General features: G+C 49.5%; 1 protein-coding gene across 2 annotated transcripts in view; it reads left to right on the top strand.

Annotated features, from left to right (window-relative positions):
• The first annotated feature begins 1,914 nt into the window (after positions 1–1,914).
• Positions 1,915–27,344, top strand: part of BOC (BOC cell adhesion associated, oncogene regulated) — a 57,572-nt gene continuing 32,142 nt past the window's right edge. For both annotated transcript variants that reach the window (XM_075167179.1, XM_075167169.1), the window contains exon 1: positions 1,915–2,440. The gene's annotated coding sequence lies outside the window, so the exon portion shown is untranslated. The remainder of the gene's footprint in view (positions 2,441–27,344) is intronic.

The following is a 27,344-nucleotide window of genomic DNA, read 5'->3' as shown; positions in this document are numbered from 1 at the left end:
GCAGCATAAAGAAAAACTCGGAATCTGGGAAACAGTTCTTTAAAAGATAATTAGACAGCAAAGTTAACATTGCGGAGGAAGGAAGTTTGTGTTCAACCTGATAAGCCTACCCATTCAAATGCAAGTTGAAGAGCCATCAATACATATTCCCTTGGAACTCAAGAAAGCCTGCAGAAAAGATCAGTTTTGACATTTTCAGTACCCCTGTCATAAACCAAGGAAATAAGAAACCCAAACCCAAATATAAAAAAACCCCAAATCCTCCAAATCATTCTTATGCGTGAGAAATGGGTAATCCAGGAGCATAGGCCCCTCCTACAGTGCCACTAAGCTGTAATAACTGAAACCTAATGATGACATGAGGATAAACTTTAACTCTTTCACCTTCTTCTCTAACTGAAGGATTTCAGATTTAGAAACTATAGATCACGTGCATGGCAAAGATGTGAGAAACCTATCCTGACCTTTCAGTGACAGCAGATTTGTTTCAAGCTAGTCTTTATTGAAGGGCTTTGCAAGATGGAGGATTTCCCTGCACCTCTGGGTAAATTTATGTTTTGGGGCATGTATTCATCCTTCAGTGTGGGGGGAGGAAGTGAGCGGGAGATGGTTTGGTTTAATCCCAGGCAGTGGTGTCATTGCTTTTTCTGAAAATTTGTGCCTGAGACGCTTTCCCTAAGAGCAAGCACCTGCCAGGAGGGATGGTTGGAAGGAAAGATCTTCTCCTTCTTGTCTCGGTTTTCTCCACGTCACCTCCAGAGAAGTTGCACACCTTATGAGTTAAGAGAAGGAGTCAGTCACCTTCCTTGAAACCAGCTGGCTAAAATCATGCATAGACTGTTTGACCTCCATGGGAAGGGACTGTCTTCATTTAGCAAAATATTAGCCCCCGCTTTTGGGGGGAAAACTGCAACTCGAAATAAACATTTGGGCGCATCTTATTTAACCTGGATGCATGCAAAGTTTTGCCTTTTACACAGTCATTTCTCTTCCTCCTTCTCTCACTCCCTGCCTTCACTTTTGTTTCAGGCGTCTCAACGTCCTGATCCAGATGGTCTGTCCCAGGTCCCACAACAGGGCAAACAGGACGGGAACCTTCTCCTGGAGGGAATGAGCCTGTGGGTGATGCCAGGCAGGGAAAGTATCTCAGGTCCCCTCACAAACATTGGTTATGCCTGTGAGGCAGCTAAGCAGATGCTTGAACTTCAGCCGCACAACTGGGGAAACTGAGGCACGTAAGTGATGACAGGACTTGCCTAATCCCACCCAGCAGTGTGCCACCACTGGAACCTGGAGGAGGGCAGGGGCAGACCTATGGCAGCGCTCACATATGGTTGCTCCTACGTCCTTCCAGCAGGTGTAGGGACAGACGTACAGAAAAGGTGTCATTCCCCGGGAAGCTCGACAGGTGGTTGGAGCAATTTCTAGGCAACTCTCCGGGCTTGGTCCCTCCTAGGAAGAAGGGAAGGTCTCCCAGGAGGTGATATTTATCAGCAGCCTATCTCATTACAACTAATGACTGATCGTGATAGGTGCCATCCAGTTTCACAGCCAGGATGAGGCGGGATGGCCGCCGGTGAGGGGGCACCCAGGGGACTCTGTGAACCGTCAGGCCTGGCCAGGGCAGCCACTTCAGTCAGTGAGGCCTGGCGGCTGCCACCACCGCCCCACCATCCCCCCGGGCCTGGGGGAGCCTCGGCCCCGCCGCCCCCATACCCCACTGCCGACGGGGCGACCTCACTCCGCTCGGGCCAAACTTTTCGGCTCAACTTTCCCGCTTCCGCCTGCCGGGGGGAGAGTGTCGGGCGGCGGGGAGCGGCCCTGCGGGTGCCAGCGGCCTCCTTTGGGGGTAGGCACCGGCCAGATGATGCTGGTTAGTGTTATTATGGTGGGGGGGATGGACACAGGGGATGGGGCACGGACGCTGCCTGGCTTTTGGGGAAGGGGGTTTATTTTGCGTTTTCTCCTTCCTCTGGCTCCTCCTCTTCTTCCCTCCTCCTCAGGGGGAGGGGAGGAGGGAGGCTCTGGGGCAGGAGTAGCCAGAGCAGGGAATTGTTTGGGAGTTCAGTCATCCAAAAGCCGTCTCCCGTATGGAGGGTCTGGCTTCCCGCATCCCAGCGCCTCTTCCCTCCTCCTCCTCCTCCTCCTCCCGCCGCGCCTGAGCTCTGTGCGGCCCCCCATCCCCAGCGGCAACCCGCAGAAAAAACATAACCACCACCCCCAAACCAAGGGCTCCCCACCTTCCCCTTCCCCCTCAAAACAGGCTTTTCCCCTCTCTTTTTCTCTCTTTCTCTCTTTTTTTTTTCTCTGTGTGTGTGTGTGCTGAATTCCCCGCAGATCCGGCCTGGAAGTTCCCAGCTCCTGGAGTTAAGCCTCTTTGTTGCTTCCCTTCGTTTGGGGCATCTTTGTGTTTCCCCCGCCTGCTCCACCGGAGACCGCGGTGAGTGAAGCGAAGGGGGCCTGGGGCCGGTGGCGCTGGTGAGGGGCCGGGAGGACGGCTGTGGCGGGCAGCGGGGCGCAAGGCTTTCCCCCCTTCTTCAGCTGGCGGTGACGGCGCCCAATCTTTGTGTCAGAGTTTGGGAAGTTGGTGCGGGGATGCGGGGAAGGGGGTCTGCATAGGGACACGGGAGACGTGACAAGGGAGGAGTGGAGACCCGCAGGTCCCCACCAGTACGGGGCTTGTTTTTGCTCGGGCAGGTGAGATGTGGGGGACTCGGCCGTTTCCCTCCAGCTCTTCCTCCTCAATCGGGCGGCATTAATGGAGGGCCCAGTGCACGCACACATACCGCGGTGCTCCGGTGCTTGCCTGAAACTTCCCCAAGAACTTGGTCTGCGACATTGCCCCATCCTCACTGCCGGCTAGTCGAGGAGGGACGGTGCACGGTGGAGAGAGGGAGAGGGAAAAGCTGTGCAAAATAAACCCCAGATTCATCCTCCGTTGCTCCAGCTCTTGTCAAAAGCTGATGGGAGTTTGCAGGCAAGACCCAGTCTCTGCAGATGCGAAGGCATTTCAGTTTCTGCCGTATGAAGGGGCTGGTGCTGCAAAGAAAAGTGGGTAATCTGCAAGTAACATTTTTGTCCTCTTCTTGTGCGACTGTAGAGTTTTTAACCCTGGTGCAAGGATGAGGAGCGATTTGGGTCAGGGAAGTAATTTTCTGCTCAGCAGTGGGATGCTGTAGGATTTGTGCACGTGTGCCTCGCTGCTTGGACTGCAACTTTGGCAGGTCCTCTGGATGGTGACTGTAAATAGAAAATGTGTTGGGGAGAAAGTGGGATGCTGAATTTGTAGCTGTGTCCAAACGAGACTTTTTAAAGTGCTCTGAAGACATTAATAATTACTTTGAAAAATAATAACAGACTTTTCCCAATACCCCCAGCTAGCAAAAGGTATTTAATACAAACCTTGTATTTTCTGGGTGCTTCCCCAACTAATTCTGGTACCCCAAGTGTTATTTCACTGGCATTGTGGGAAAGGCAGTTCAGGTCTATTAAAGAGGTTTTTTGTCCTTGTTTGTTTTAAAGAAACTCTCTTGACCTCTCTGCAGCATTATGCGAGTGGGATAACAGGAATCCACACACACACTGTGCGTCCGCGCGTAATTCCCGGCATGTCTTAAATTGCTTGTTATTCTTGGTGCCCAATTCTCTTAATTTCTACACTGCTACTATGGTGTCTTTTTGATACGCTCATTTGCAGTCTGCCGTTAAAGTTTCTTTTCCCATGGGCTAAAAAACTACTGTGGAAAATATTAGAAGAATGTGGGCGTTTTGTAAGTAGGATTTTATCTTAGTTTTCTTTTCTTTTGAAATTAACTGCCTCAGTGTGCATATGTTTAGAGGAGGGTTCTTGCATATTTACGCGTACATACATACATGCACACACTTTTATTTAATGGGTTGGATATTGAGGTTTATGGCTCCAGGAAGGATTTCAGCAGAAACACATCAGGGGTTTGCAGTGAAGATTTGTTCTGTTTGTTTAAGTGACCTAAAGAAATGAAGGTGAAATAACTTCCCGTGCTAATAGGAGTCATCTTGGGATCTTCTGAAGTAAATAGCACAATTAGGGAGAACTGTGAGCTCCCTGCTGGATGCATGATATTCTCTGACAAGAAACAAATGGAGTTTTGTTCCATGTACTTTTCTTAACCCTCCCCTCTAGATGCAATTACAGGGACTCATCCTGCATGTACAATGCAGATGAGGTCCCAGTAGGTGTTTTCTGCGAGGATTGAAGTCAGATACAGAGCAGTCCTCCCTGCTGGTATAGTTCCTGTTGGTGAAAATGAGGCAGGTTCACCTGAAGGGTGCACAAGGGTCCTGAGCAGATTTGAAAGGCAAGTTCAGTTTTCTCCCTCTCTCATACATACACACCCCCACAGGACCTTTCTTCTGGAGAGATATCCCAGTACAAGTAGCTGAATCCACACACATCTCTTCTCTGCTTGGCGCAAAGAAGAAGTATTACAGGTGAATGTATGTGCTACAAACTGGCATGTAAGTCTTATGGGTGCTCTGTATCCCTACAGTCTGGAAAATACAGCTATTCTGTATCTTGTACTGACATGATACAGAAGCACAGAGCGAGAGGTTCATAAAGACTGCAAAGTGAAACCCAGGGCCTGGTGTTTGCAAAGGTCTTTCCAGCTCTTTGGGTGTGAGGCTCCCAGCTTGGAGTTTTGCTCCATTGAAGGACAGGGGAATCATTGCCCAGTCCCCCTCACTCCTTGAAGTTCTGCTCTGTCCTCAAAACTAACAGCAGACAGATCCCTCCAAGCCCTCAGTACCAACTCGCAGCCCCGCAGTTTCCAGGCTGCTGGTGCAGTTCCTTCCACCTGACTAAGGCCGGCAGAGTTGGCCCTTTGGGAGCCAGCTGGAGCCTCCTGCCGAGCCAAGAGCGTTTCAGGTGGGGCCATGAAGCGAGCAGCCTGCTTTGTCCCCATCCTCTCCAGTGATGCAGAGGGGAAACCTCCTGAGTTAAGAAAACTAATCCATTAGGGCAGGCCTGAATTTTTGTAGTTTCTTGTCATTGTTACTGAATGACTGCACTTGACTAAAACACCAACAAATCTGCCTGCCAGTGCTTCCCGGCCTCTTCCTGAATTACATGTCCTCAGGAGCACAGAAACCTCACAGTCTGATACCATGCACAGAAAAAAAACCACTATTACTACTTCTGGCCAGGCTGTGGGAGGGAAGATGGGTGACAGGGCAGGAAAGACATTCTTCAGGTGGAAGCACGGGTTTGGATGTGGAGCTGTTTGGGCTGTGTCCTCAGCTGATGCACATGCCCTGTGTGAGCTAAAGAATTTCCTCCACAGCCTTGGTTTTCCCATGCAGAAAACAGAGCTAAACCCTGTGCTAATGGGGTTAGCACTGTGGTGGGGCAGATATTGCCATCCATGTTGACTCTTGTCAGCCGACAAGCACCTACCCTCGCGTCTGTCAGAGCAGAGCTCAGGCACACCAGGGAGGACCCGCTCTGCGTGCCAAGCCTCTCGAGGGTTGCCAGAGGGATGGAGAGGCACCTCTATGCCTCCAAAAGCACTCCTTTTTCCCAGGCAAAGACAGGCTGTCTCCCCAACCCCGCCCTTGCATGCCTTACGAAGTGGGGGAGCAGTGGCAGGGAAGAGTGCGTTGGGGACCACGTTGATTGTTTTAGCCCAGGTTGGACCGCGGGTGGGTTTTTAGAGACTTCAGGCTCAGTTAATCTCAGTTTAGTCGCTCAGCCCACAAGAAGTTACAGCAGCAGTAGGCCAGTGTAACTCTGAGTTAACAAAAGTTTCTTTGGCAGTAAATAATGGTGGACTGGTCATTTTAATGCCTGACGCTGAGTGCCTCAGAGGTATGAGGTGCAATTCCCTTGGACTTCTTTAACATGCAAAGATGACTTGATGTATTATTGCTGGCATATTACGGACCAAGGCTTGCAAATCTCTTGGTTTAAACTGTTACCTCCCGGGCTGAAAACTTTGCAGTGCAAAGTCTACGGTTGGGATGGGATGTCCCGCAAGGAAAAAGCTCTCTTCCAAAATCTTCGGAGACTTCCTGTTTCTGGATAGACTGAAAACATCCTGAGGGAAAAACCTGCTGCTGTGTATTTTGATGCTCCTGTGGTCAGTCTCAGTTTAAGAGGTTGTTACGTATTCCAGTTCCTAGGCCACGAGAACAATTTAAGGAGAATAATGAATAAATGAATTGCAGGTCCTTAAGTAGAATGCAGGTGAATATCATCTTCCAGTTTTCTAAATGTACTTTGGGTAATTGTTCAACAAAAGGTATCGCAAGCATCTCTTTTTGTTTCCCGGTATTTGGTTTAGTTCCTCTTGGCCCCGAATCATACGACATTGTTCCTGGTGCTTCGTTGGCTGAACATAGTGCCTGAAGCTGGTTTTCTGGAGGGAATGCTTGCAGGATGGGAAGCTTTCAAAATTTGCTTCGTGTGCATATTTGCGCATAAGAGTTTTTTAAAATCTACTCTCCACAGGAGCGTGTGCTCCAGCAACACAGCTGTATGAGCATCTGTGGGAAGCTAAGACAAAAGGAGTGTGGATGCAGTGGAAGCAAGTCGGCTGAAGAGCTTAGGAAGATATTTGTTGCAGGGAAAAAAAAAAAACGCTCGATGCTTGCACGGTCCCAAAGCTGCCGCAGGCAGTGCAGGGCTTTCTACATAAACAGGGAACAATAGATCCCTGCCCTGAGGATGTTGCATGCTCCTTTTATTAAAATGGATTCTCTTCTTCCCTGCAAAAGGACAAATGGGATGGGAGGCTCAGCTGTGCCTGATGGGGTTGTTAGCAGAGCACCTGGCACAACGCAGACAGGGTGCCTGAGAGGGGCTCTCAGGGCTGCCGTTGTGTGTTGTAGGAGCTATTGAGTAAGAGGCAGTGCCAATTTATTTTGGCTCTGGTGGGATCGATGGAGGGAAATGTGCTTCAGGGAGCGTGTGGGACGTGCTCGAGCTTCTTCGCCCTCCTCGCAGGCAGCGTGCCAGCACAGAGGTGAGAGCCAAACTTTACCCTTGCTTTCTGCTCAGCTGCTCTGGGGAGGCTGCTGCCCTGTGGTGGCCGAAAGCCTTCTCTGAGCTCCCCTTAGACGTGAGGATGGCGACTGCACCTTGTGCCTATGCAGCGAGTCGGAGGCTTGCTGGGCAAAGTCCAAACCACACCACAGCGTGTTGCCCCTATGAAAACCCACTGTTGTTGAGTTCACAGAGGTTTTGGGCTGTGGTGTCTCTATATATGTCTGTGAAAGCCAGATGGTGTTTTGGAAACCAGTCATTTTTCATTAACTTCTGTGCCCGGTGTAGGCAGTAAGTCTTTCACCCATTGCATCGTGGCGGCAATGCCATTTTGGCTCTACAAGGTCCACTCTGGCAAAGAGATTAGCCAGCAGGTCGTACTCTTATGCAGCGCCACAGTCCTGGGGCCCTGCCAAATGCAAGGATGTGTTCACTGGTTGCAATGGCAGTGAGTCTGAACAAGCTTGTGTGTCTAAAGACTGTGCATCAGGCCCTTCTGCTGTTCTTTAAATCGTAAGAGTGGAGAGAAAAAGGGTGCAATGATCCTTGCCAGAACTGTCTTGTCAGCTTTCAAATACCAAAATAAGGTTGCTTTTTATTTTTCTCTAACTAGCAAAAGGACAGGTTAGGCAGAGCCCTCTGAATCAATGTGTTGTGCTTAGTGTGGTTAAAAAAGCTTGTGGTGATACAAACCTACTGAGGTAGTCTTTGAGAAATAAACCTCAAATGTGGATACACTGGCCTAGAATATAGCATTTATATGCAAAATGCAGCTTCCTCTGATAATGTCACTGTAATTTACCCTGGTACTTTTAGGTAGAGCAGCCACCTCGCTTAGTGACGCCAGTGTTTTAGAGTGCAAGCCTGGGATGTGAGGAGAGCTGGGTTTGGTTCTCCTCTACACTGCAGATTTCCCCCCAAGTTGGGGCAGGTTGCTTTTTACCTCAGCTCTCCACCTGCAAAATGTGTAAGTGGCACTTCCCTGCCTCCTTGTGGTGTTGAGGGTAGGTCTGCTGGAGATCAAGAGAGACCATAGGTTTTCTGGCCCTTGAAAAACCTCTCGGATAAGGACCATGGTTGGTTTCAGCAGAGAGCCTCCTGCGGCATTGGGAGCCCAATGGGAGGCTCCTGCGGTTGCCTCTGGAGACGTCCGCCTGTGCGTGCTGGGTGGATGTGGGCTCTGTAAGGGCTGCGTGACGCTTTTGGTTTGGAAGGTAGGCTGAGTGTGCGGCTGTAGAGAAGCCCCTCTCTGAGCACGACCCTTGGGGAGTCTAGCGTAGGTAGTAGCACTGCAGCTGCAGCGAATTTATGGCTCCAGCCAGTGGTGGTACAGAGAGGCCATTGTAATCCTATGTACTGTACAGTGTACATCTCAACAGGCAAAGTGGCTCCTGGGTTGGTTTTTTCTTTTCCCCCCTCCTCCTTTCCATCCCTTCACGTCTAGCTTTATGAAGTTCCTCCCCTTAAATTGCAAATTTGGCCTTATCTTCAAAGAAGCCCTTTGGTGCCAAGCTTTTAAAGGTAGGGAGGAGGCGAGAGCAAAAACATCAAATCCATTAACAGTCCAGTTGCCAGAGAAAATGTTTTTTAAAACAAAATCTGAAACCTTAGTGTTTGAGATCCAAAGCCGAGATTGAATACAAGTATGGGCCTTGTCCCCGGAGAGTCGCAGCGCTGGGAATACGCTGGCAGAGACCATGGAGCGAGGATTCTTGTGCATGCACGCACACAAATAGACAATTATTTGGAAGCCAATAGTATTCTGGATGCTGAATAATAATTTACTTCATCTAGTGCCTTCTGTCCCAAGTTGCTCCCTGAGCTGTAGCTGACGTGGAGAGCGTTCTCGTCGCTCCAGCCCTCCGCTGGATGGCAGTCCCCTCTGGGACAGGAAGGTGGTGCTTGCTTGCATGTTCCTCAGCCGTGGGTGGTAAAAAGGACTAGCTGACCCTGCTTCTTTGGAGCCTGCTGCTGTCAGTGAGAGATTCCGTTGGGCCCCCTGAATGGTGATGGGAGTGTGATTTTTATTTTTTCCCCCCCCAAAGAAAGCTGCTTGTTTAACAAACCCAATCAGTGTCAGATTGAAGGGGTGGGTTTGAGTCCCAGCGTCAAGAGATGTTTTCAAAAACATGCTGGGTGGGATTTTTCAAAAACACCTGGGGTGACTTTAATGATGTGGTGGAGAGTCAATGATACTTGTGCATTGAGAGACCAGACAGCTCTCCCCTCACTTTTAAGTACAAGGTCACGCTTGGTGGGTTTGTGGGACGGTCCCACTGTTACCAGTGTAGCAGCCGCCCAAATTAGTCCCGACCACCTACTCCTGCATGGAAGTGGACTCTTTATTTCAAAAGTGGCTATCAGGCACATCTCGGCTTGCAAGCAATTGAAGTGCAGCTTCTACGCCAGAGCTATCTGGGCAGAAGGAGAGCACGATGACCCAATTATCCATCCGTAATGGGGTCTGAATCCAATGAGGAGCACCCCATCACTGGCTCCTTCTGGGGCCTTGCGGCATGGCCAGCCAGACCACAGCAGAGCTGTGGAACCCTGGCAGGAGGAGCACTTGACCTCTACTAGCGTTTGAGTCCCTGTGGGGACTTCCCTACCACTCAGCTGGCCAAGTAGGGTATCTGGCTTGTAGCTGTCAGCCACCTCTGGAGCTGGAGGCTTGTAGGATGAGACAGGGCTGTGAGAAGCTGGAGCGTGGAGGGCTCCTCAGAGAGGCATGCCAGCTGCTCCGGATGTGTCAGTCATCACTGTTTCATCACTCTGCTGTTGCTCTTGGGGTGCCTGCGTCTGGCCTGAAGGGAAAAGGTCTTTGCTTCCCAGCAGGTGAGGAGCAGAGTTCCTGATTGCATGCCAACTTGTGCCTGAACACCTGCATAATGCCGTAGAGAAAGAGTCCAAGGCAGCACAAGGGCTAGCTGCTTTTGAGGATCTGGCTGCTCTGGCCACCTGAGCTGCGGTGAATGTTGCAAGAGTAGTTTAGCACATTGGCACCCCAGCTCCAGGCCCTGCCAGAGATCACTGCCCAGCCACCAGAGAGGGAGAAGGTCTTGGGATCATGGTCAACTATGCTCAGTGACCATGCAACTCATTGGTTTGGTGACAGATGCTGAGGAAGGTGGGTCAGTACCAATGTATGGAGCTGGAGCTGCTGGAGCCCATGTGTGTGCTTGCTGACCCTGCTTCCCTCTTGGCAGGGAGGTGAGTAGCCAGTCTGCGGAAGCGTTAGGGGAGGGCAGCGTGGTTTACATGGCTACAAGAAGACAAGCCAGCCCTGTATCTCACCGGGCAAGCACCAGCCTACTAGTGAGAGCTAGCTGTACTTGCGTGGTATGCAAATATGCAACACAAGCTGTGGGATCCTGCTGATTGCATCAGGAAGGCTGTTGTCTTTTGTGGGAGCAAGGGTCAACTATTTACATCATGTAGCAAGTTGGGCAGGAATATACTTGCTAAATGTACAGTTGTCACGTTTTCCTTGTGATTGCCTGGACTGTAGATTTGGGGAGGAGGGGAAAAGGAGCACAAAGAGAACAACATCAAGAGCAAAGTGGCAAGCCGTGTTTATCGTTGATGCCTGACCTGCACTCTACCCTATAATCTGTCTCCCCTGGGATAGCTTCGGACATCCCTAACCTCTGAGCCACTTCAAAGAACCACCTTTAAAAGAATTTCCCAAACTAGTGACCAAGCAAACAAGCAAAAATTTCAGCAGCCACAAAAATGTGAGCATAACCCAGTTTTTGCATAGCTCCAGTATTGAAGATAAGGAGAGGTTTCTTAACATTGACTCTCTGGATGAAGGCCTGAGAAAGGCCTGCCATGCCATCTTCCCCCATCACCATATTCCAAAACCTAAATTATTATTTGTATTACAGTTGTGTCTACAAGTTTTAACCAAGGTTGGGAGCCAGTTATGTTACATACCATGCTAACTTGTAATGAGAGATGGTTCTTACATCCACATTCAAAACAGCAAAACAAATGCAGGACAGGAGGTAAAAACACAGCATGAAAAAGGACACGTGTGCCTTGGGGTGACTCAGCAGGCCAGGACTGGAGCTTAGTACAAACTCCGTGTTGCCTGATCCCCAGTCCCGTGCTCCATCCTCTGCCTTAGCCTGCTCTTCAGAAGAGGAAGTCAAAGTCGAGCATCGCTAGGGCTCCACTGAGAGTTGTCTGCCTTGAAGCTGAGAGTTGCCCATAGCAGAATCTCATCTTCCTTAGCCCTCAGCTCACATCAGTCAATAAAGAGTGATGTGGCTTCACGTGCTCCAGTAAGTGGTTGCCCAAATGGGGCACTTGGTGCTGCAGGTGTTGTTGGTAGCATCTTGCTGCTGTGGCATGCCTTGCATTGAGGGGGCAGCCAGTCTCATGGAGCTGAAACTCCTGCCTGTCCTCAGAAGGCAAAAGAGCAGGAGGTCTGCTGGGGCACTGGGGGAGTGGCATGTGGAAAGCAAGAGCGCATGGCTGAAGGGGAAGGAAAGGAGCCAGTTACGACTTTAATTCTCTCCTGTCAGCTAGTTTTCAGTTGCGGCATCGTGCTTTGAAAGATAGCTGGGAGAGCAGAGAGCCAATGCAATAAAAGTGTTTTGCTTGCAGCATGCAATCTCAAGTAAAACAATCTCATTACGTAAATATTGTGTGCCTTCTTTTTTGGGGGGTCTGGGACTGTGCTTCTCCTGCTCTGGATACACTGGCTTTCAGTGCACAAGCCAAAGATAAACTCTAACAGATGCTGCTAACGCCAAGTCTGTGGCTCGTGCTGTGGCCCAGGTGTAAGCAGAGATGTTGCTCACCTCTCCACGGTCAGCACAGGGGTACCTCATGCTGTAGGGAGGTGCAGAAGGAGGAATGAGGAGCAGCAGGGATACAAAGAGCTGCTCTTCCTGAGAGCTGCAGGCTGTGTTGAGCGTGTGCCTGGGGACACACAGGGATACCCAAACGCTAACCAGACCCCTGCGGGCACAGGTAACCCAGGATGGAGCAGCTGTGTGGACACTAATGGGAGGACATGAGCAAAACCTGGCTTGATGGGGTAACTGGGAACTATCTCTCAAGGGGGATAGGATTGCTTCAGTGAAACCTGGGCAGGTTCCTTCATCCCTCCTTTCTTGTCTGACTTACAGCACTGTTTTGGGGAGGAGGTGGGGATGCATAGGCATCTTCTTCTGGCACCTGTTTGTTTGCAAAGAGCTATGGGCAAACTCTCCTGGCGGGATGCTCGTGGCCATGCCCTGCTGCTGTGTGAATAACAGCCTGATCTGCAGTCAGAGGCTTGTTGCATATAGGAATGCTTTGAAACATACTGTTTTTAATGGCTCTGAGTTGCCAAGGGCTCTTTGTGGCTGGATGAAGAGATGACTTCTTCCCCTGCTCTGCAGGGAGAGGAGCCTATCTGAAGCAGGACTCCTCCATTTTGCGAGTGGGTTTGATCTGCCTCCTGCAAGCCAAATAATTTAATTACAGAAGAGATCTTAGATGAGGTGTTCGGGTCCTTACAGTTTCTCCCTGGCTCAGTCAGTGCTTTGGGAGTGGTGGGAGATGCCAGACAGCTGCACAGTTATGGCTTTTTCTTCTCTGTTGGTCCCAGGTCACTCCTTGTGCATGAAAGAGTGTAAGGAGGCACCAACATAACTGTTGCCTTAATTTCTGTCTAGCTGAATTAGGCAGGGCACGGGATGGAGAAGGTGTCAAAAAATTGGTTTATGCCACCCATCCCTCCTCATGCTCAGGGAAAATAATCTGTTCCTCTTTCCCGGTGTGCATATCCCTCTCAGTTTTGCTGAGGGACTTTTTTCCCTCAGACCCCGCAATGGGGAGGGAGAACAGGATTGCAGCTGAGGCTGCTAGCATGCCCCTGTTCCCCACGTGCGTGCTGCCTCCCAAAGGATGCGGGGGCTGCCGCCAGGCCCTCGCACCCCCCTTTCTCCCCTTTTTCAGGCTTTAATTTCCTCTCTTCTGCCTGAGGTCCCTGTATGCCAACAACAGTTGCCGAGGCTGAGAAAGACTTGTTGGGCCATATCCCGGATGCCCCTGTCCTTACTTGTTTTGGGGAAGGCTGATAAGGAACAACTGGGGGTGCTTCCCCAGGCACCAGCCCGCTGCTGGAGAGGTGCTCCCAGCCCTCACCGACCTGGGGCGAGCGCGGGGCGCTGGCGTGTCGGAGCGGGTTTGAGGAGCCCTTGCCCGGGCAGGGTGGCTGCCTGCAGTTGCAGGCGGGGCTGCTGCCTCCCCAGAGGTTATTCTGGAGAAATACTATCCTTGAAAGGAAAGCCACATCTCTCCTGCCCTTCTTTCCCCTCGGCTGGTGGACTGGGACTCAGGGGTTCAAAGACAATGTTTTCAAGTCTCCACCAACATTTCCGATCTCACAACATTTTGCAAACTGGGAGGGTTTTGTGTTGACCTGTCTCCTTACAGGCAGCCAGAGAGGCAGCTGAGTGGGGCTGGCGGACATGGCATGCACCGAGGTGCCAGCATCTGCAAGGGGCATGTAGGCACTGGGCCAAAAAGCGAGCTGTTAATGAGCCACAGATCGACAGCTTTATCTGGGAGCCTGCTGCCTTGGGCTTCTAGAGCTTTCTGCCGAAGAAATATATGAGTAAAAGCTGGTGGTAGATAAGGGTTGAGAAGGAAGACCCTAAAATAAAGATCCTTAGCAAGGCACATCTGGGGTGGACCTCAAGAGATCACCTCTGCCAGAGGCTCCTCGTGTTTTTTTCTGAAGGTCTCTCCTTAACTACTTGGGAGCTGCAAAAAAAGACTCATTTTCCATGTAACACATTTGTAGTCAATAGGTAAGACCAGCAGCAGTTTCTCTGTGGCTTTTACAGTGGAGGGTCTCCAGAGGCTTTGCTGGGGTACAAAGCCCCAGAGGCTGCAATGGATATGTTCCCCTCTTGCATGGGGAAGGACGCTCCTGACAGATGTTTGTTATCGGCAAAGCAAAGCGGGGGAACAGACAAACTTCAGCTGGCAAGAAATGCAGAGGGTAATTATCGTTGTTTCCCTGTTGGGCTTGCAGAGGGAATTCTGGAAGCTGCTTTTTGTCCCATTGTTACAGTTTATGTTTATATAGCTTATCTCTTTCATGAGGGACTATTAAATCCTGCAGCGTGTTGTGAATGTGACTATATGAGAACAGCTTGCTTTACCTATCCTAGGGCAGAGTATGCCAGCTGCACAACTGGATTTAAAATCATGGAGCAGCATTTCCTCAAAACTGAAGAGTGCTTTTCGGCCTAAAAGAGTTTATGTTATTTTCCAAATTAAGAAATGGTCAATCGTTTCCCTATTGGTAATTCTGAGATTGTATTTCCCTTATATAGCTGAGTTTTCCCAGTTGCTACAGGGAGAGGGAAAGTCTCTATTCCTTTCCATTTCTAATATTGCATGTGTGGTCTGTAGCAAGTGACAGTATTTAACATAATTTGGAGGGTAGGTACTGACTGAGCTGGTCTACAGATGACTTTGCACTGAGTAGTGAAAGTTTTTTCTAGGGGTATTTGGTGCTATGGGACAGGCACAGACTTCCCTTCTCAAAGCAAGTGTTGACAGTCTCTGTAAGCAATTAGAGATAAATGTCCTTGAGGCAGAGGATGACTTTTTATTGTAGTTTTGTAGACTACCTAATACTGAGGTCTTAAAGGAGTCTCTGTAAAATAAGAGAATCGAGTACTCCTTATATTCTTTTAGTAGACAGTAATGTAAGGATCTTTGGAAGATCTAAAGAGTTTTAAATTTTTTTTTTCCTGGTAGGCAAGTGAGCAAATGTCAGAGGTTTGCTATGTTCTCCCAGACCACTGCTGGGTGAGCCTTTGGAGAGGATGATCTGATCTTTTCTGTGAAACGCCTACCGACGCCTCTCAAGCAAAGGTGATTTTTGCATTAAAAAGGCTTTCTAAATTGATAAAGCAATTCACAGCACAAAAACGTCTCAGTCCAGACAGAGGAAGAAGTAGACTTCTTGGCTTAGACCATTGCTGGGGTCTTTTAAGAATTTCTTGGGCTGAACAGTGTATGTTAATAGATGGAGAGGAGATTCACTTCTGTTCTGCTTCTCCTGTTGTCACCCCCTGAGGCCCAGGGGCTGGTGTCGCTGTTTCGTCCTGGTCTTCTTACTGCGTACAGTTTTCTCCAAAAATGACTAAACATATAAAACAAGGATTGCGTTTGGGGTTGGTGTTTTTTTTGTTTTTTTGTTGGTTTTTTTTCTTCCCCCATTCTAGGACAGACACTGACCACAGTCATGTATTTGTTTTTCTCCCTTACTTCCAAATGCAGTCACATAACAATAGCCTGGAAGAAAAATACTGGAAGCTATTTGGTCATGAATTTGTTTCCTTTTTTGGGCTAGAAGGAGCAAGTTAGCATTTGGGTGAGGAGACTGGGAGCTCCAAGCCATCTCTTCCAAGGTTGAAGGGAGTTTAAATGGGCACCTTCCTGGTAAAATGAGAAGTACTGTAGAAAGGCAGCCTTTTGGGGGCAAGCACTTCCATTGCTCCATGTGCAGAGCCTCACACTTGGGGCCCCTTTTAGCTGTCCTGCTATTTATGTAATAATAAAGTCTTGTACAGATGCTGCTAAACAGGCTTTGTCTGCCACTAGCAGACAGGGATGGGCTAGAAGAGAAATGCTGCCTCCCGTATCAGGCTTCTTCAGAAGTGGGTGACTGTTTGCTTTCCTTAACAGATTGCTAATAGAAGGTGGTGTTGTCTTATATATTTTATGTAGGACGTCATGACAGATGCTGATTTTAAATGTTGTCCACAGCTGCAGAAACTGATTGCTTTCTAAACCAAGTTGACTAGGATGGAGGCATGGGAGCTGATGAGACATGGGATGATCTGCAGAAGAGGAAAACCCATCAGTGTACCAGTTGGCTGTGTTCTGCTCTCTCTCTCTCTCGAGGAGCAGGAAAAGTAGTATTTTGCAGACAGGTTGGGAGATATGTTTTCAGCGTCTGGATATTTGGGTTTTGGGAGGTGGTATCACCATTTACAAGGAAAATGAAAGGTCATCAGGTGGGACAAAAATGAATATCTGATTGCTGCACTGGTCAGGAGGGTGGTTGTTAAAATATCAAACAGTACAGGCAGTGAAATCTTGAAATTTTATCAATGGTTCAATGGATTTGATCCTTATAGGAGAGAAAGTGAAAGCAAGTGGAGCTTATGCATACTGGAGAGAGAATACCATCTGATAAAGGCTAGACCAGTAGGTAAAGTTTTCAAATTGCAGGAAATTTCCTTGAAGTATTTATTTATTTATGGCTTTGCGGAAAAATTTTCAACCAGCTGTGTTTAAAAATATAACAGTAATGAGATACTTAAAGGAGTTAATCTCTCCCTCTCTTTGACATGCTCCAGAGCGCCAGCTGTAGCACAAGCGAGCCCTGGGGAATCAAAACGGCATAGCCCTGCAGCCTGCGAGCCAAAGTCACACCTTGGGAAACCAAACCCCGGAGAGAAGCACCGGCCTGCGGCAGGTCACAGGGATGCTGGAGGGGTGACCCTTTGGCCATCCTCCAGGGGGAACAGGTTCAGCCTGCCCAGCTCTTCAGGGCTCCCCAAATCTCCCCGGTTCCCATAGCCCCCCAGCCACTTGTCCTCAGGGCAGCAAGATTCAATTTTGCTGGGAGGCCTTGAACTGCCTCTGACACCCCCAATGGGGAAATGCTGGAATGAGGAGGAGGGGAAACCAAGGGCTTTTTTACTGAGGGAACAAAAAACATCCTCTGCCTGTCCCTGGGTTCAGCTATTACACACTCTCCAAATTGGATGGTTTTTTGTTTTGCTTTTAAATGCTTCTTTAGCTAATGTGACTTTTTTTAAATTTTTTTTTTTTTTTTTTTTGGCTGGAGGGTGTCTCTCTTTGGGAGACAGAGCCAGTCTGGGGCTCTTCATTTGGCCCATCCAACTTATCCACAGAGCATGCACAAGCTATCTCCTCTGGACTGCATTTCCTCTAGGATTCCCTCTGGCTTTGCAATGGCCAATCTTTTGTGTTTGGTAGCGAAGGCGGAAAGGGCAGCAAGGGCAGGCCAGCTGTGCTGTGTCCTCCAGTCCTCTGTCAATGGGGGCTCATTGTGGGGTGGGGGAATGCTGGAAGGGCTACAGCTATGAGAGTGGTGAAAAATGTATGTGGTGATTGGCAGGAAACTGTTTTAAGGAAGAAGATGCCTCTTCTGGCGATGGTGGGGTGGCACGTGGTGGACTGGAAAGGTAAAGCAGGTTAGGTTTGGTCCTAGGTGGAGGATTGTGAGGAGAAGTCTTGTCTCCTCTGGGCCTACTGGTTTCAGCTTCAAGATGACTTATCACAAGAGAAAAATCTCCTCTCCCCACTTTTCCTTTTTCCACCACTGGTAGCTAATCAAGATTCAATTTTAATGACTTCCCTCTACTCTCTCTGCTTCCTCTCCCCCTGCCCCACACATGCCTTTTTTTATTATTTTTTTTAATGCATTTCTTTTTGGCAGGAGTTGAAACACAAGAAGCATTTGGACAAAGATGAAACCAGTGGAGGAGCATGTTGGGCAGTGCAGTGCTTTGTTCTGAGTTCAGGGGGAGAAGAGGGGGAAGCGAGGGGGGACGGGATGTCATTTCCCAGATGGGGACCCTGCCAAAGATGTTCTTGCTTCAGAAAGCAAAGAACAATTTTTGAGGTTATACCAGGTTTAACCCTTTGTCGTCCCACTTCTGCTGTGCAGGGAAACACCAAAGTCCTGGACCTAAAACAGGGCTGTGTTGTGTTACGTGGCCCAGGTGACCTGAATGGTCTCAAGCCAAAGTCTGCTGTTGTGACTAAACACTAACAACAGTCTGAGGTTCTTGTTGGAAACCATAATGAGTGGATGAGAAATCTGCACTTGTTTATCAGTGAGGGTCCAGAACTAGTGTGGTTGCCATTTGAAAAACAAAATCAGCATGTTCCTTACAGGTCAGGACCGCTGTGCTGTTTCCTGCCCTGCCAGAAGCACGTGGTGGGATTTGGGATGCTGCTGAACTCTGCTTCAGCTGTTCCCTTCAGGGGGCAGGGAGTACTTTTGCCTTGTGATGTACAAGATGCTTGGGAAATACCTTGTCCTTTGACCAAAGGAGCCCTGCACTGCTGGGACCAGGGCAGCAGCAAGCCCCAGCCCCGGGTAGCTCCTGGTTGTGCTGGGGACCGCTGGGAGGTCGCAGTGCTGGTTCCTCCTCTCTGTTTTGAACCAGTCTCCTACATGAGAAAATTGTGTTGTTGGAGGGCATGGGGGTGGAAAACCTCCGTAGGCATGTACTACTATATTCGTGACTACTTTGGGCCATAAATATTGCATAGTGTGTAGGCTGCTGATTTAATTGCCCCAGGGCTATTGCACAGTCACAAACTGAGGGTGGGAATACAGGAGGGAGCAGAAAAGGGAAAGTTAAAGCAACTCTCTCTTAATTAACATCTTTTCCAGGTTGTAACCACTTGGAGCACTTGTGTCAGGACTCCAGAGGAGGTCGTGTACCTCCTGATTAAAAGAACCCAAGGGTTTTGGTCTATGGTGCTGGGCTGTTTGTTGGTATGGAGATCCAGCCTCTTCAATCTGGATGGGATTCTCCTGGGAAGATCACCCTTTTCCCTCAGAGCTGGAGGAGACCTTCTGTATGCATAAAATGCATAAAGTCCCTTTGTGTAAACCCAGGCAGAGTCACTATTCACCACAACTAAACCTGCAAACCCCTTCTTCGTGAGGACCAGCAGTCTCTCTGGCCCTCTCACAGTCCCTTTTGTCCAGCTAGGGAGATAACAGCTTTCCTCATTCCACTGAACATGAACCTCCTGAACAGGAACGCAATCTTCAGCTCCAGAGAAGGTGGCAGTAACTTTGGGCTGGAGACCACAAACTTCCTCTTCCCAGCAGCTTTGGCTGCAGCGTATGAATTTTTGGTCACTTGCACAAAGTGCAGCTGGCCCCAGACATGCCAAGGGGTGGTTATAGCAGCACCACTGTGGGTGCATCGGTGGCCAGTGACTAATAGAGAAGTGATGCATCCGATGCTGGCCTTGAAACATGCCTTGTGTCTCACACACTTCTTTCTAGACATCCAAGAGATATTTGATCTGTAGGAAATGAGTATAATACCACTCTGGTGTCACCCGTCGGGATGAAGTGAGGGAGAATAGGGGCATGCGGACAGATCATGTGTGTGCATGACCACCTCTGATGGGTTTCAACTTTATTTTTCGACATGTGTAATCTTGAATACTTTCCCATGGAGGTTAGTAGACCTGGTTGAAAATTTCATGTGCACAACTTACTGCACAGTATGTCTGAACTTGCATATTTTTCATCCCTTTTCTTGGACCCCTTAAGTCATCCACATACCCTTTCAGCAGTCTTGCGAACCATGGGTGGGAAGCACTGACCAACGGATAAGCACTTGGGTGGGAAGCAGAAGACCAGTGTTTCCCTCCCTTGCTCCACTGCTGACTCTGTGTGACTAAAAGAAATTTCCTTTGCCTCTTGGGGGTCCCCTCTCCTCCTGCCCATTGGCTTTAGCCAACTTAAACAAAAAGTGTGGAGAGTGGCTGTGGCCTTTGTGCAGCCTTGCAGCCTTGCCACCAAGCACCCCTGGTTTCAGGGCTGGGATCAGCCGACATGCCCTTCGATCTGTGGTGTGTTTGGCCTGGGTCTCTGGCTCCCCGTAAGCATGGTAACTACCACCACAGGCTTGTAGGTACAGCGGGACTGAAAATAAATGTGTGATACCAATAGCTGTTGGGTATCATGTGCTATCTTGGAGGACTCCCTTCAGACTGGAGTTTGGCTTCATTTCACTTGCCCAGGTGGTTGCGTGTGTATGCGTGTGTCACAGGAAAATGTCCATTGAATCCACATAGACTGCTGTACCCTCACCTACCCAGGTCTGTAAATCCTGTGCTGGATGAAAATATTTTGAAGGTGTGAATTGCTTCTTGTTCACCTAACCTGGTGGTGGGTCTTCCTGTAGTAGCTCAGCCCCTTGGCTTCACTAGTGCCTGCTGATGGGTTCGGTTGGCCTGTAACAGCTGATCATGGGGCATTTGCAAATGGTGCCACATTGACTCTACTGCTTCTCCTTCTCTGTTTACTTAGTTCTTGGCAGCTGCATGTTTGAATGTTTGCTTGACAAACACTTTCCCTGGAGTCTGATTACAGAAAGTTTAGTCTGACAAACCCCACTGAATTATCCTGTTCTCTGTTGTCAATAATCTCTTGGTTGCTGTCTCCCTTAACCACAATATTTTGTGTGTGGTGCAAATTCTTTTTTTTCACCCTTGTTGTAATCAGCCTGCCCCTCCTTTGCTTGGTTCAGTTACTGAGGCTCTATCCCCAGGATGCTGACATCTCTATTTTACTAATCCAGAAATCCTGCGGCTACCAGGAAGCAGTACAGATAATAAGACTGCATACCTGTCTAGCATCTTTCATCTGAGAATCTGAAATTGTCTGACTCATGTTCATCTGGTTACTGCTTGTACCAGCTGGAGTTTGCTATTCCTGTTTTTGCAACCTGGGAAGCTGAGACACAAGGTAGGGGCATGTTTTGTCCAATAGATGAAGAAGCGATTCCAGAAATGTGGTGTCATAACCTCCATGACTATGAGTTTCTATCCTTCTTTGTCTTGCAATACCTAATTTGCCCCCCAAAGGAAAGAGATCAGAATGGGCTGGTTGGTTTCGAGCAACACTTTATTTGCAGCGATCCATGGCTTTTTTTGGCACCCCAGTAAATTCCACCCAAGAACAAAAAGGCAATTGCAAGATTTCTCCAAGGTAAGTTACCTTCCTTGGCTGCGATCAGGGGTCCATAACGTAATTCACAGGAAGAACGATATCCAATATCCATCCAATATTGTCTCTTGTTGTCGGTTTGGTGGTTTGGAGCGATGCTGAGGGACAAGTGTTCACAGCGGGCCCGGAGAGGGGAAAGACCTTGCTGTGTTTCAGGGGTGGTAACGAGACTGATGAAAACATGTCTGCAGGTGGTTGGGTGGTCAGCCTGGACTGTTAATCTGTCCAGCTGCTGGCCTGTTTTGGACGAGGTCCAAGACCAGGTAGGACACTGCTGCTTTTCTTACCGCCTCCAAACACAGCTGAGGACCTTCCAAGCAAACCTGGGGTGGTTTATGGTTTTGGGTGGAAACCACAAGCAAACCATGTCAAATTGTTGGATTCTACCCCAAACCAGGCAAAAAGTGTATGGGCTTCTGTTTCATTTCACTTGGAGATGGCTGGGAGGGGAGGGAGATGGAGGAAAACCTGCGTGGATCCAGCGTTGATGTAAGGCCATAGGTGATCCATTCCTAAAGCATGCCAGTACCATTCCCATGGCTAGACCAGACCAGTGAGGGCAGAATAATACCTGAGCTGACGTCCCCTGGGAGCCTGGGTGTAAGAGGAGGGATATTTTGTCTGAAACCCTTCTAGAAAGGGACGGGGGGGGGGCGGGGGGGGCGCGAGATATAAACTAAAAAAAAAGATGAGGAGGAGGATTAGTGTGAATGCGTGCTCTCAACGTATATAATCTCAGCTGAGGTGATGGGGAAGTTGGGTCAGTGTTTCCTGCACTGTGCGGCCCTGGAGCATAGTGTGCATCGGGGATAAGAAACCCTCAGAAAGAGAGGGGGAGAATTGCAAGCCCCAGGAGGTAAAGGTGTATTTATTTTTCACGTGTTGCATCAGAACACACTAATTTTGCCTGGGAGGGAGGGCAAGGGCGTGCAAAAACAGTCCAGCTCACTAGGAAAGGGGTGGGGGAGCGTGATGCCAAATAGCTCGGGAAGTGTTGCTTTAGGCCTGTCTCTTCCCTCGGCATCCACACAGGGCACAGGATCAGCATCCGTACGTACAGACCCTCCCGTGGGCGTGTGCCAAGGCTTTGTAATGGAGCCATGCTCTCCCCTTGAGGCTGGGGCACCCCCGGCTCCCCACCCTACCCCCCTTCTCCCCTTCCCCCTTCTCCCATGTGCTTTTATTCCTTTTGCAAACAGCGTATGCCAAATCTGACTTCACGGCTGGCTCTGCTCCACGTGTTTGTTTTCTATGCCTGCGCGGCGCTCGCCCAGCTCCGCTTGTGCCGCGGCTCAGAGGTGGAGGCAGCGGGGGGAGAGCAGGGGTGGTGGGGAGGGAAACAGGAGCAGGCTGCTGCTTTCCAAGCCCTTATTTGTTTAAAGCTTAAGCCTGTTTGAGAGAGCCTTTTTGGAGTGAGGGGTAAGTGGCAGGGGCGGGATGTGGGGGAACGGAGAAAGTAAACTGTGCGTCAAGGAAAGCAAACTTTGCAGCTGGAATTGCTGCTGGTGCTTATTGTGTGAAGGGCCCAGGGAGGTGCCTCTGGCTCTGCGCTTGCTCTCTCAACACGGGTGTGAGTGTAAACGGGCAAGGGTGAAGAGCGGGGAGCCAGCAACAGGTCTGTGTTGTGCCCCATTGGCACAGGTGTTGCTGCCCAGCAGGCATTGGTACCACAGTTGTGTCAAACACCAGGGCAGGTGCTGGCCACAGCTCTCACCAGTGTGTCTTAATGGCAGGCTAGGGCATGGGCTGCTGAGCCTCCCTTCCCAGGCTCTGGGGTGGCATCCTGGTGCTGCTGCAATGCGTTTCCCATCCTTTTGTCGTGGAGCATCCCCTTGCAGAGAGGGAGAAACCCGGTGCTGGCCCTGCCCATCTCTGCAGGGCGATGTGAGGTCTTGCTCCATCTCCTGCCCACATTTGGGTCACTGTCCTCAACTGGACCATCATTTTCGGAGAGGCATATTTATTGCTGAGATGATAAGTGGGGCAAATGATGTGCAGGCACAATCTTTAAAAAAAACCCAAGAGGTGCAACTGTCTCCTCTTCATCTCTGGGGCAGGGGAATTCTGCCACCCGTCCCAAGACCCTTCTGCGAGTGTGTCCCCCATCATTTTTCACCTCCGGGTGAGCCCCATAGGATTTTGGAGCAGCACAGTGGCCGCCAGACGCAGCATGAATGAGGGCCGTGGCTCAGCCCATCTGGGTGCTGGACTTAGCGCCAAGCCCCTGCACCCCACCTAGGCATTTGGCACCAGCCAGAATATCTTCTATGGGTGGTCATTTCTGTCCCTTTGTTTTGCTGGCCTCGAGCTTCCTCTTGTGTTTTTTTGAGTAGTGACAGGTCTTCCAGGGGAAATTTGTCCCAGCAGAGAGTCCTAGAGGCTTTTGACCTGCTCCCATAACCAAAATGATTATTGTTAGTGAAAAGCATTTAAGTGACAGCTATGGAGAGTAAAAACTCCCAATTATTCCCAAATTTATAAACGAGAAAAAAAAAAACCACCACAACTTTTAAATACCATCTTCAAAGGACAAGAAAAATGGGCTTGTGCTCTTTTGCATCCCAGCAACAAGTCATTGCTGAAAAGAGTGCAAACTAGAAGGCAGTTTCTCTTTATGGTGGTGATGAGGATGTCTCTAAAGCCAGCCATCTGGGGATTAAACTTTGTATTGACGTTACTGGCGAGTACTTTGTCCTGTCTCTTTTGTATGCTCTTCTGGATTTTGATGTCAACTGTGTTAAACTAGCCTCGCGCTTGTTAATGCAGTTTCTGGGCCTGCTCCCATTGAAGTCATGGCAAAGATCAGGCTGATTTTGGAGGGGGCAGAATCAAGTCCTCTGTTACAATCTTCTGGATGCGTTGTTTTAGCAGGTATTTCTGCTGTGCTGCTGGCTTATATTTAATATAAGCTTGGTCTGTTTTTTACTGCAACTGTTGTAGGCGCCCCTGCTCTTCAAATACACACTGGAAGAAGGCTCAAAAGCTAGGAAAGCTACCCAAGTCTTTGCTCTGCTCCAGCAGGAAAATTTCCCCATTGCAATTTGCCCCAAGGAAGGCTTAACAGTGTCACTGGCATTTTCTGTGGGTTTTTCTAGTTTGGGGGTTTTTTTTTGTTTATGTGTTTGTTTCACTCTATTATTGTTCCTAATTGGACACGGACAAAATTTTTCTATTGTTCCTAGACAAGGATGATTTTTTTTGGTACTTAAAGGTAGGTTCATGTTTAAGGTTCATCTAAAGAAGTGGGCTGCTCTCAAAAAGCATCCATAGCCACTGTCTCTCTGACTTGTGAACAAAAGCTTCCAAGACCCGGTTCGGAGGTGGCTGTAGCCAACGGACACACGAAATGCTCCCTGCTCCCTGGGCACTCCTGCAGCGCTTCATGCAGATGCTGACCGGTGGTGTTTGTCTGGTATACCCCTCCTCTGTGCTTTGGTTTATATTATACAGATTCTGCTTTCAGAGAGAGAAGTGTTTCATCTGGTGGTTACCAGCATGAATGGACGCTGTGATATTTATTGTCTGTCCTGTTACAAGCCTGACCCCATCACGTGACAGAAACAATAAAATGGAGATCAGTCTCTTCAGAGTAGCTCCATGTCACACCTTTGTGATGATTTCTGGTCCCCCTTCCCCGGGGCCCGTTCCTGACGGCTGGTCCAGCTGCAGAGAGGCCATAGGGTGATATTAGGTAGTGTAGGATGCGGGATTTACAGCACTGCTGCCACGTCAATGGCAAAATGCTTGTTTTGGTCAACATAGTGGTGTCCTGCAGCTGTGGGGGTGAGGGTTGGCTGGGTGTGTGTGCTCCCTGAGAGCTGCTGGGGGAAGCAACGCGAAGCAAAGCTGAGCGAAAACAGCTTTGGAGGCAAGCATCCCGCTCTCCCCGTGGAAAAATGCTGTTTCACTGGCACTAGAGCATGTTTAAGAAGTGCATAATCTGTTGATTAAACTCTTGTCTTGGAGCAGGATGCAGTGTCTAATGAGAACAGGAGTGGTTTTCCTGCTACCATGAATAACCCACATTTAAAGAAAGTGGAAGAGTGGCAGCTGGGGAGAGAGAGATTTGCTTGAGATGTGGTGGTCCCAGGCGACAGCCCCTGCTCTGAGGAAGGCAGGGCAAGGGCTTGAGCCTGGGCTCACACATGGCAGGTGAGCCGTGACATTGCCCACTGCTTGCCTGCCCGGCCCCTGAAGCAGTGGGGAAAAATGCAGCGTAAGGAAGTCGGCCAAAATCCCAACTCCCTATTTCTCCTTCTTTCTTGACCTCTTCATCTCAGTTTAATTTTCCTGCCTTTTCCTTTCTCCCACCTTTATTCCCCACTTTCCTCCGGTATCTCGCATGGCTTTTGCCTGGCATTACTTTCCCAGCATCTGCTGGGCCTGCCTCCTCTCTGACCTCTCCCTAACCCAAAAGACAATTTGAACCTCAACCTCAGACTTCAAGTTTGGGGTTTTTTTTGTTTGGAAAGGATGAGAAGGGAAAAACAAAAGCAGTGCCCTGACTAATGTAAACTAGCCACAGGCACATCCGTGCCTGTGCGATGATGGCTCCTGGTGGGAACTGCCCATCCTTCCCGGCGCTCTCCTCCACTGAAGTTGCTGACAGGGAGGGGAACAACCTGACACTCGGCTCGTGTTGGTGTGGGATTCGGTGTGGTGGAGCCCAGGCCAGAGCCAGCAGCTTGCCGCCCCTCTTGCGGGTCCCACAGCATCAGTGCCCAGCAGAGCCATCCCCTGGGCTTTCCTCACCCAGGTGCATGTTCTCTCGCATTCCCAGCTCCTTGCTACCTGCTTTGCCTCTCTGTCCAAGCAGGAAAAGGTGTAGACAGATAAATTTTGTAACTGGTTCTATCAAACATCCTAAAGTGAGTAACCCTTCTAGCCAGTGGTGTGAAGTCTCTTGGACATGGAATGGTTTTCACTCTGTGTTTAGTACAGCATCTGTCTGCAGCTCTGACTGCATTGACACTGATCTCTGGCTTTAGTTATGATGTGAATGACAAAACGGGTATTGTTTTCATATGGCAGGAGATAGGATGCTTCAGGCAAGTAATACAGCACAGTATATCCCCTGCTTCTAGGACTGAAGGTGTGTTTTCACATCACACTTGTGTCAATGGGTGACCCCTTTCCTGCTGCCTCCTCTGCAGTGTTTCTCACCATGAAGATGCAACGTTGTCCCATTGCAAAGCCTCAGATAAGTCAGACTTTCTTGCTGCACCGTGAGCTGAATTTGTAGCAGGTGTGGGGCAAACTGAAAACGCTCCAGAGTAGGTAATTGATCTCCACAAGTGTGTAGCTACATTGATGTAGTTTTCTGAGGGGATCCTCACCCTTTCTCCCGACACCAACTTTGGCATGAGAGTAGGTTGATCTGCAACCCTGTGTACACTTGGTCGGGGTCTTGCAGGACCTCGATACCAGCAATTCTGCTGATTCTCTGACATTTGACGTTCAAACCCCCAGATGCACGTTCTGCACCCCTCGGTAAGCGCTGCAGATATGTGCTCCCTTTGGGAGTCCTCAGCTCTTTAAATGAGCCTCCCTCTTTAGTTGGGAGGCTGGAGTGTCTACAGGTGGATCAAGGATGAGAAGGATGGGGAATGTGAAGGAAAAGTTAGTCTAAAGCTATAGCAGCTCTCCCAGGTTGGGACTTAGTTGGACTGAAAGGTTTTGACCGGAGAGGCATCCTGTCCCGGCCGCAGGGGCAGCCCCGGTGACTGCTGCGGGGCCACTTTCCCCCCTTGCGTGCTTGGGAGAAGGAGCCAGAGAGCAGCCAGCAGCTCTGGGCTTGTTGCAGCAACAACATCTGTTTCCTAGGTGCACTTTGTTTCTGAAGAGGCTGTGCAGCACGCTCCATCTGCGTCCTTCTCTTTTTTTTTTTCTTTTTTTTTTTTCTTCTTTTTTTTTGTCGCTTGTGCCGCGTTCGGCAGACAAGGACGGAGGCACTTAGGGGAGGCGAGCACTTCCCCGGGAGGACCCTGCGCCAGCCTCCGTGCCAGCACTGGCTGCCGGGCTCTTTGCACCCGAAGCAGCATTGTCAGCATCTTGACAGCTGGCCGGCTGCATGCTTATTAGTTGCTACTTTCCTCTTGCCCTCCACCTCTCCTTCGCCTCCCTAACCACCTCCACCCTCTCCCTTCCCCCTTCCCGCTCTTGCCCCACCGGCTGGCCAGCCCTTCAGGGAGCCCCCAGCCTCTCCAGATTAGAGCTCTCCAGGGACTTGGCCCTTTTGAAAGAAAGAAAGAAAAAAAAAAAAAAAGAAGGGGGAAAAAAAAAGGGAGGGGGGAGAAGGAGGGGAGGAAAAAAATTTATTAAAAAAAAAAAAAGAGAGCGAGAGAAAAGAAAGAGGGGGAACAGAAGAATGAAAACAGACCCAAGGGGCAATAGTCCCTCGAGCCATTTCACTGCATTACAATGAATATGGACTCTATTAAGCTCCGTTCTGCCTGTTAGTGTTTCCCAGGGCAACACAGCTCCCATATGGCAAGCATGCAGCAGATT

Source organism: Calonectris borealis, chromosome 1 (assembly GCF_964195595.1).
Source record: "Calonectris borealis chromosome 1, bCalBor7.hap1.2, whole genome shotgun sequence".
Lineage (NCBI taxonomy): Eukaryota > Metazoa > Chordata > Aves > Procellariiformes > Procellariidae > Calonectris > Calonectris borealis.
This window is presented reverse-complemented; position numbering and strand designations above follow the sequence as displayed.